Genomic DNA, 9,004 nt, shown 5'->3' with positions numbered 1-9,004 from the left:
GGTTTTGACTTGCACTTCCGTAACGACTAGTTGAACATTTTTCATGTGCTTATTGGCCATTTGTTTTTTAATATATTTTTATTGATTTCAGAGAGGAAGGGAGAGGGAGAGAGAGATAGAAACATCAATGATGAGAGAGAATCATTGATTGGCTGCCTCCTGCACGCCCCCCATTAGGGATGGAGCCCACAACCCAGGCATGTGCCCTTGACTGGAATCGAACCCAGGACCCTTCAGTCCTCAGGCTGACACTCTATGCACTGAGCTAAACCAGCTAGGGCACTTATTGGCCATTTGTATGTCTTCTTTGGAAAAATGTCTATGCAGATTCCTTTGTCCATTTTTAAACTGGGTTGTTTGTCTTTTTATTATTGAATTGTAAGAGTTCTTTATATATTTTAGGTGCAAATTCCTTATATGATATAGGACCTGTAAGCATTTTATTCTTTCCTATGGGTTATCTGTGAGCTTTTTTGAAGGTGTCCTTTGAAGCACAAATGTTTTTTAAAAAAGTTTCAGTGTCTTCATTCATTCAGACTGCTATAAAAATTATCCTATATAATAAAAGCTCAGCGACCATAACAGCAGAACAACCAGAACAACCACTTGACCAGTCACTATGAGGTGCACTGACCACCTCTTGGTCCCTTTCCCCAGCCAGCAGGCTCCCATCGCCCCACAGCGAACGGGGACCTGGGAGGGGGTGGCGGGGGATACAGGCGGTGCCAGGCCAAGGCCCCCCACCCTGCTGGTCACCCCACACACAGAGGGCAACCCACAGCAGGGGCAGGGCCACAAGTGGGCAGGACAGGCCAACCTCTCAGTCCCTCCCCCCACCCCCACCCCCACCCCCACCTCAGCCGTCAGGCTTCATCACCCAATGGCAAACCAGGAACCCGGGTAGGTGGTGGTGGTGGGTAGGGCCGGCTGCCAGCAGCTGGAGAAGATGGCCCTGATCGCAGGCTAGGCCTAGGGACCGTACCTGCACACGAGTTTCGTGCGCCAGGCCTCTAGTAGCTTATAAACAACAGAAATGTATGTTTCTCAGTTCTGGAGGCTGGAAGTCAAGATCAGGGTGCCTGCATGGTTGGTGAGAGCCTTCTTCTGGGCCTCAGACTTCCTGTTCTATCCTCACGTGATGAAGGGGCTAAGGAGTTCTGGGGGCCTCTTTTATGACAACACTCATCCCAATCATGAGAACCTTGCCCTCCCAAAGGCCCCACCTCTTAAAGCCATTACCTTGGGTATTGGAATTTGGGGTGGACACAAACATTCAGAACACAGCATCCAGTTTATCTATTATTTCTTTTGTTGCTATGCATTTAGTGTTATATCTAAGAATCCATTGCCAAATCCAAGTTCACAAAGAATCAGCCTTCTGTTTTCTTCCAGGAATTGTAAAGGTTTAGCACTTGTGTTTAGATCCATTTTGAGTAAATTTTTGTATATGATCTGAGGTAGGGATCCAACTTTTTTTTTTTGCATATGGATGTTCAGTCCTCCCCCTCAGCTCCCCTCGTATGTTTACAAAATATCCAGTAGCATCTCATGGAACACCAACTGGGAAATGCCAACTGACAAGATCATTTTAGCCTGGTCAAGGTCTTTCAGCATCTGCCCCCCAACTTGCCTTTTCCCAATTTACCTGGACTGGCCTCTTGCTGATTCTTAGACTTGCCTTGTTCTGACGCCCCCACCCTCACCCCCACACCATCCATCTTTGCCAGATGAAATCCACTCTCCTCTAAGGAATAATACTAGCTTCCTATGTACCAAACAGTTTCCTAAGCACGCTATTTGTATTATCTCATTTAATTCTTATATTAGCCACATGGTATGCACTCCGATTACCCCCATTTTACAGATGAGGAAGTTGAGGTACCACACGGTTAAGTAACTTGCCCAAGGTTACACAGTTAGCAAGTAATGGAGGGAACATTTGAACCGAGGCCGTCTGAGTCCCTCTTAACAAAGCACTACCCTCCCATCAACCTTTGCTTTTCACCACCGCTCCCTCTCACTTTTTCCTTGGTACCAAAATATATTGACTGAGCTCTACCATGTGTTTCGCTGAAATAACAAGTTAGCGAGCGAGTAGAAGAATTAATAGAACTGCATTGTTGGGGCTGGAAGGGACCCAAGCGGTGGCGTACATTCCAGGGTAAGAACTCCATCTGATGGATGGGGCGGCTGGGTGACTCCTCCGGGGTCACAGGTGGCAGAGATCATGTCAGGACCAGGCCTCTCTCTCCACCTCCTGCCTGGCAGTGCTGATGCCACGCCTGCTGCATCTCCATTCGACACGCGTTCACTAAGTGCCTTCTCTGTGCCAGGCCCCTGTCTGAGCTCCGTCTGAGGCCAACAGAACAAGAACCCTGGAACCCTGCCCTGTCTCTCTCCTCGGGGACAGGGGCTTAGGCCTGGCAGGGTCCTCCTGGCCTTTAAGACACTCCTGGTTCCTCCCCCACACAGGGCCATCCTCTGGGCCCCAGGGACGTCTCTGTTCCCTCGGAGGGAGCGCTGGGAATGGGAGGCGGCCAGCGGCCGGCCAGGGGCACAGGGCGGGCCGGGAGGAAGGGCCTTGGGTAGGGTTCGTTTCCTGGCACCCTTGTTTGCCACGTGCCCCTGGCTTCTGGTAGCTGTTTCCGCTCCACCCACAGCCTCCCTGGATGAGTGGGCAGCTGGCCGGGGACTGGAATTCCCCACCATCCTCAGTGTTAGCTGCCTCTCAGCTGGGTCCTCTCCCTGGAGCCCAGCATACCCGGATGCGAATCCCACTCCCCCCACCAGCTGTGTGACCTCGGGCATGTCACTGCCAGTCTGGGCCTTTGTTTCCGCTGCTGGAAAAGGGGGTAAGAGACCGACCTCACAGGCTTGTCATGAAGAATAAAAGACATGCTTTACACGAAAGGCCTGACCCAGTGAGACTCCCAGTATTAGCTGTTACCCCTTTGCTCAGTCTAGCGCTTCCCTTTCTCCTCCTCCAGGGAGTTTTCCAGGATTCCCACCCTCCCCTGTCTCCCCATTCCTGTGTCGGGTCCCGGTCTGAACCTCGGAGGAGGCTTGTGATGAGGGTGAGATGATAGAATTCCCCAGATGCTGATACCGCCCCCCATAGCTCTTGGGTGTCCATTTCCCTGGTATAGACGTGCCCATGTCTGTATCAGCGAGTGGGACCGAAGGGAACCCTTGGCGAACCTCATCAGTTTTTCCAAGAACCAGATTCAATTTGACGCATAGCCCTGACCTCCACGCCAAGCAGCGCACTGTAGTGGGAGCTATTGGCAGGGTGGAAAGAGGGGTCTGAGCTCGCTTTTCCTGGAAAACGGGGCTGTGGAGGCTCCCTCTGTAGCTGCTGCTACTCCCACCCCCATTCCAATAAAAAGTAACATTGATCGAGCTGTCGCTATGCGGCAGGCACCGTGCCGCTTCTCATCGACTCTCCACAATGACTCTATGATTAGGGTGCAATTTCTAACTGTTTTACAGGTAGGGAAACTGAGGCACTGAGCGCGTAAGCAACTTTGTAGAGCTAGTAAGTGGCATCTGGCCAATCGTGACAAGTGCTCTATCCGGGTGAGAGACAGGGTTACCCTGGAGCAGAAAGCACCTGCCGAGAGACCCAGGGAGCCTGGGAAGGTGGCATCCTGTACAGCCAGCCGAGCTGTGCCTGCTGCCCCGCTGTCCTGGCATCTCCCTGCCCCCTGGTGCCCTCAGTGTATCTGGCTGTCCGCCCCCCACCCCCCGTCCCCGCAGTTCCCTTCTCAGGAGTGGCAGTGGAGGCGGGCTGCACCCTCACTCTGCCTTCCTACTATGCCTGCCCTGGGCTTCCCAGAGCAGTTCTGCCACTAAAGGGGTGGCCCACACCTTCCCGCGTCCCCCCCTGCCGAGCCCCATCTGACTCCTTTCCTCAGAGGAACCGGTGAGGGCCGGGACAAGGTGGGGAAGGGGACCCCCAGAGGGTCAAGGCCAAGACCTGGGGGTATGTTGGCAGGACAGTGACATCTTCCTCATGGCACCCATCGTGCTAACAGCTGGAGAGGGCAGCGCCTGAGGCTGGTCTAGAACCCCTGCCCGGGCCACCCACCTCCTCTAAATCATTCTTTGTCCCCACTCTTCCTTCAGCACCCTTCCCCGCCCTGCCCTCACCTCTACATCTTCCTGAGTCGTTCATACCCCAGGGCCCTGGTTTCTGTGGGAGACGCTATAATACTCTCCCAGCCCCTCCCAGGGAGCCCATGTGTTTCAATGGGAAGCCTTAAGCTTTGGAGGGTTGGCCAACCATGAGGATTTCTGTGATCAGGAAAGGAGGGGGGTCTTCTGCTGCCCTTCAGGTCAAGTTCCAGAAGGGGGCACTGCCGTGCCCATCAGAGAGCGGGGCCGGTGCCTCCCCGTCTGCCCTGGGATATACTCCTCAGCTTGAACGCAGGTTTCACATCAGCAGTAACTGATTCCATTCACCTTCTGCTGCTGGACCTGGAGGGGTGAGGTCCACATGAGGGGCTGTGGGCGCCGGGATGAGGGGCGAAGGCTGGGCGGAAGCTACAACCTGTGTTACTCAGGGCCCGGGCCCGTCCGGAGCGGGTGGGGAGGAGGAAGTGAGTCAGTGGGCACAGCGATTCATGCCTCAGAATTCTGACTTTCCTTTTCAGCCCACTGAGCCAAGACATTTGTCCCAACAGGATCCCACGGTGGGGGAGGGGACGGGAGCAAGAGGCTATTTACAACACAGAGCTGGCCGTTCCCTCACCTCCACTGAGTTCCCTTTTTTAGAGCCATGAAGAGTCTGTGGCCAACTGAACACAGTGTGCTGGACACACAGTGGTTGAAGACCTACTGTGTGGGAGGGTGCTGGAAACACAGGTGTAAGCAACAAGGAGCATGACTACTTTTTCAGCAGGCCTGTGAGTCTGGTATCTTTATGTCCAATTTACAGTGAGGACACGGAAGCAGAGAGAGGTGAAGGGACTTGCACAAGGTCACAGCCCTGGCAGGCGACAATCACACTAGAAGCCCAGCTGCAAGCCAGTGCAAGGCCTGGGAGATTCAAGAGGGACTACATGCAGGGTGGGTGGAGTGTGGGTGATATAGGGTCCAGGGGTGAAGGAGGAAAGTGAAAACTCAGGAAAGATGTTGAAGAACCAGTGGGTATTGCCCAGCTGTCGTGGCTCAGTGGTTGAACGTCGACCTATGAACCGGGAGGTCATGGTTCAATTCCCGGTCAGGGCACATGCCTGGGTTATGGGCTCAATCCCCGCTCATGCAGGAGGCAGCCAATCAATGATTCTCTCATCGATGTTTCTATCTCTCTCTCCCTCCCTCTCCCTTTCTCTCTAAAAATCAATACAAAGCAATGTGTGTATATATATATATATATATATTAGAAGCCTGGTGCACGAAAATTCATGCACTGCCGGTGGGTGGGGGGGGGGGGGGGTCCCTCAGCCCAGCCTGTGCCCTCTCGCAGTCCAGGAGTCCTCAGGGGATGTCCTACTGATGGCTTAGGCCCGCTCCTGGAGCGGGCCTAAGCCGCAGTCTGGCCTCCCTCTGCGGGAAGTGGGCCTAAGCCGCAGTCTGGCCTCCCTCTGCGGGAAGTATTGGGTGGGTGATCCGGGCACAGTGCTGGCTGGTGAGCAGCCGGCCCCACCCCCACCCCCATCACTGTCCCCTCCCTCTGCCTGCTGGCATGCGCCTTGGCTGACCTGGCGCCGCCTGCTCACCAGCCCCACCCCCCGCCAACCTGTCATTCCTCCGTTCAGCTGATTTGCATATTACACTTTTATTGTATAGGATATGTATGTATATATTTTTAAAAAAGAACAAGTGGGTATTTTCCAGGTGGACGAGGTGTGTTTGTGGAATCCTGCTGGAGACAAGGTGCTGATTCAGAGGCTGTTCCAGGAGAGTCAGCTGTGGGGACAAGGAGGAGATGCGGAGCCCCTTCTGGACGCTCAGAGTCTGAGGGGCCTGTGGGTGGCCAGCCAGGTGGCTGGCGAGAGCGGAACATCAAGGCTGGAGCCTGGAGGAGCTTGGGCGGGTGTCATCAGCAGGTAGGAGAATGCTAACACACATGGATAAATATCAGTTCCCTTTCAGGATCCAAATGTACATAAAACATTCAGAGACACATAGGCAAACACATGTGAATGCGTGATGGGCCATGTGCACAGACACAAGTTCCAATCAACATACATGTAGGAGCATTTCACTGACAACCACACGTGGTCCTCCACCCCCAGGAGGGTCTCTAGGGAGTTAGTAGGAGCAGGAGGCATGGATGCAGCCCCTGCCCAGACTTCCCACCTGAGCACAGAACCCTGCCAGTAAGAAGGCATCTCCCCCAGAAATGACAAGGCCCCTGGGGGTGGTGACTCAGCTCAGATGGGGTGATCACATGGCCTCCCAACCTTGAAGGGGCCACCTTGGCTTGAGAGAGAGAATGCTGAAGAGCCCACCAGAGTTCTCATCTCCCAGCCAGGGCAGCAAGGCAGTGAGGGGACCACGGAGAGTGTTGGAGGAACTAGAAAGACAGGGTTGGGGGTGGGGAGGTGGGAGAAGTAGTATTGGCTGGCAGGGAAGGTTACTGGTGTTTGGGGCCAGCACACCAGGCCCCTCTTTGGGTCACTGCCTATTTATTCTCAGAACCCCTCTGGTCCCCCCACCCCATACCCTGGGCCTTCTCACACTCTCTCCCTTCTCTGCCCCTCACCCCTTGCCCAAATTATTACAGCAGCCCCTTCCTGCTAGCTCAGTCTCTCTTGACAATGCCAGCTTCATGCTGTAGCCAAAATGTTCTTTCTAACACCACCCATTGCCCCCAGGCACCAGCCCTGAAATACAACATAATGTGGGTTTAGCCTCTTTAAATTTGAGAGCTTTCAGAATGTGAGGCCATGAGAAAGCTGCAGCCTCTGGCGCATGCTCTGGTTCATCTCTGGCAGCCCCGGAGGTCCCCAGCTCTGTGCCTGTACATAGTAGGTTGTCAGTGAATGAGGTTGACAGATTCTGAGCCAGGGAAGTTGTCAGGACGAGGCGCCTGCCCCACCCACCCCAGGCCTGTAACTGGGTCACTGGAGAAAGGAAATCTGATAAACCCATTCAAGCATTCAAGCTTCGCAGCTCCTCCCCCTCTCCTCAGGATTTGCATTTTCAGTTCAAGTCAGAGATAGAGACCTGAGTCTTAGTTCAATAGCAGTTCTGTGTTCCACTTAGTCCGACAAATATTAGGAGCCTTGGGACACGAAGGAGACCAGTAGAGAAATAAGGAAAAACTTTCTCCAGCCCTTTCCTTTCATAGATCCGGGGAAACTGAGGCCTAGAGGGAAAAGTAACTTGCCCAAGGTGAGAAGGCAGAAGGTAGCCTGCATTCAATGCCAGTGGCACCCCAATTCCACTCCATCACTATCTGCCCACTAACTGCCTTGTACATCATGTCCACGGCCTGACCTTCCTGTGAGGAGTGAGTGAGCAAGTGGTGTGGTCTGGGAGCCTCAGGAGACAAGTGGACAAGGAGAGAGCGAGATGGTGTGTGTGTGGGGGTGGGGGGGGCGGGGGTCAGGCAGAGGAAGGCTGGTGTGAACACAGCAAACACTGCGTAAATGAAAGGTGCTTTGCCCTAGCCGGTTTGGCTCAGTGGATAGAGTGTCAGCCTGCGGACTGAAGGGTCCCGGGTTCGATTCTGGTCAAGGGCATGTGCCTTGGTTGCGGGCACATCCCCAGTGGGGGGGGGCGGGGTGCGGGAGGCAGCTGATCGATGTTTCTCTCTCATCGATGTTTCTGGCTCTCTATCCCTCTCCCTTCCTCTCTGTAAAAAATCAATAAAATATATTTAAAAAAAAAAAAAGAAAGGTGCTTTTATAAAGTTTTGATGTCACTGTTGCAACTGGAAAACTTCACCCCAAGCAAGGCCCCAACTCTTCTGTTTTCTCCACTCGGAGCTCCCTCTTGCCAGTCCTTTCCTCGTCCCTTGTCCAGATACTCCTCCTCCAGGGAGCCTCCCTGGCCCTACAGCAGAATCCACAGTGGCATGTTGTGGTCACTGCAGAGGTAGATGGATCCCAGGACTGATGACGCCACACACACCCCAAGAGAGTATGACAGTTTTATTTACGTAACTGAGGTCTCGGGGGAGCAGGTCTTATATGGCTGGAGAGAGCCAAGAAAGGAGATTGGCCCAGGATTTTTATTGTGGTTGGGAGTGAGGTCAGGGTGAGTATTTGTGTGGGAAGCTCAGGGCTTGCATGGTTCAAACCTCCCGTGGATGCCAAAGCAGGGAGTGCAGTCTGTGCCCAGGCTTTCTCGTCAGCTGGTCCAGGTGTGGGACACAAGGGGAAGCAGGAGAGGTGACAGCTTAAGAGCTGTCAGCAATCAAACATCAAAAGCTGTACCAAGCCCTAACTATTTTGGCTCAGTGGATAGAACATCAGCCTGCGGACTGAAGGGTCCCAGGTTCGATTCCGGTCAAGGGCATGCACCTTGGTTGTGGGCACATCTCTAGTAGGGGGTGTGCGGGAGGCAGCTGATCGATGTTTCTCTCTCATTGATGTTTCTAACTCTCTATCCCTCTCCCTTCCTCTCTGTAAAAAATCAATAAAATATATTTTAAAAAACACACAAAACTGTACCAAGCCCTAGCAGGTTTGGCTCAGTGGATAGGGCGTCGGCCTGTGGACTGAAGGGTCCTGGGTTCGATTCTGGTCAAGGGCATATGCCCGGGTTGCAGGCTCAATCCCCAGTGTGGGGCATGCAGGAGGCAGTCAATCAATGATTCTCTCTCATCACTGATGTTTCTATCTCTCTCTTCCTCTCTGAAATCAATAAAAAATATATTTTTTAAAAAAACTGGACCCAGATGCCTCATTACACATGGTATTCCTGTGCCTCTGTCTCTCTCTGTGCCTACATTCTAGGTGAGCCCCTTCTCCATGGGGAAGAGTTGATGAAGTCAACTGAGGATGGGATGAGGCTGTGGATGCTGTCACCAAAACCAGAGCATTTTGGGTAT

This window comes from Myotis yumanensis, unplaced genomic scaffold, assembly GCF_028538775.1.
Source record: "Myotis yumanensis isolate MYYU_CA2020_CCGP unplaced genomic scaffold, mMyoYum1.0.hap1 SCAF_16, whole genome shotgun sequence".
Lineage (NCBI taxonomy): Eukaryota > Metazoa > Chordata > Mammalia > Chiroptera > Vespertilionidae > Myotis > Myotis yumanensis.
The sequence above is the reverse complement of the archived record's forward strand: the minus strand, read 5'-3'. Positions refer to the sequence as shown.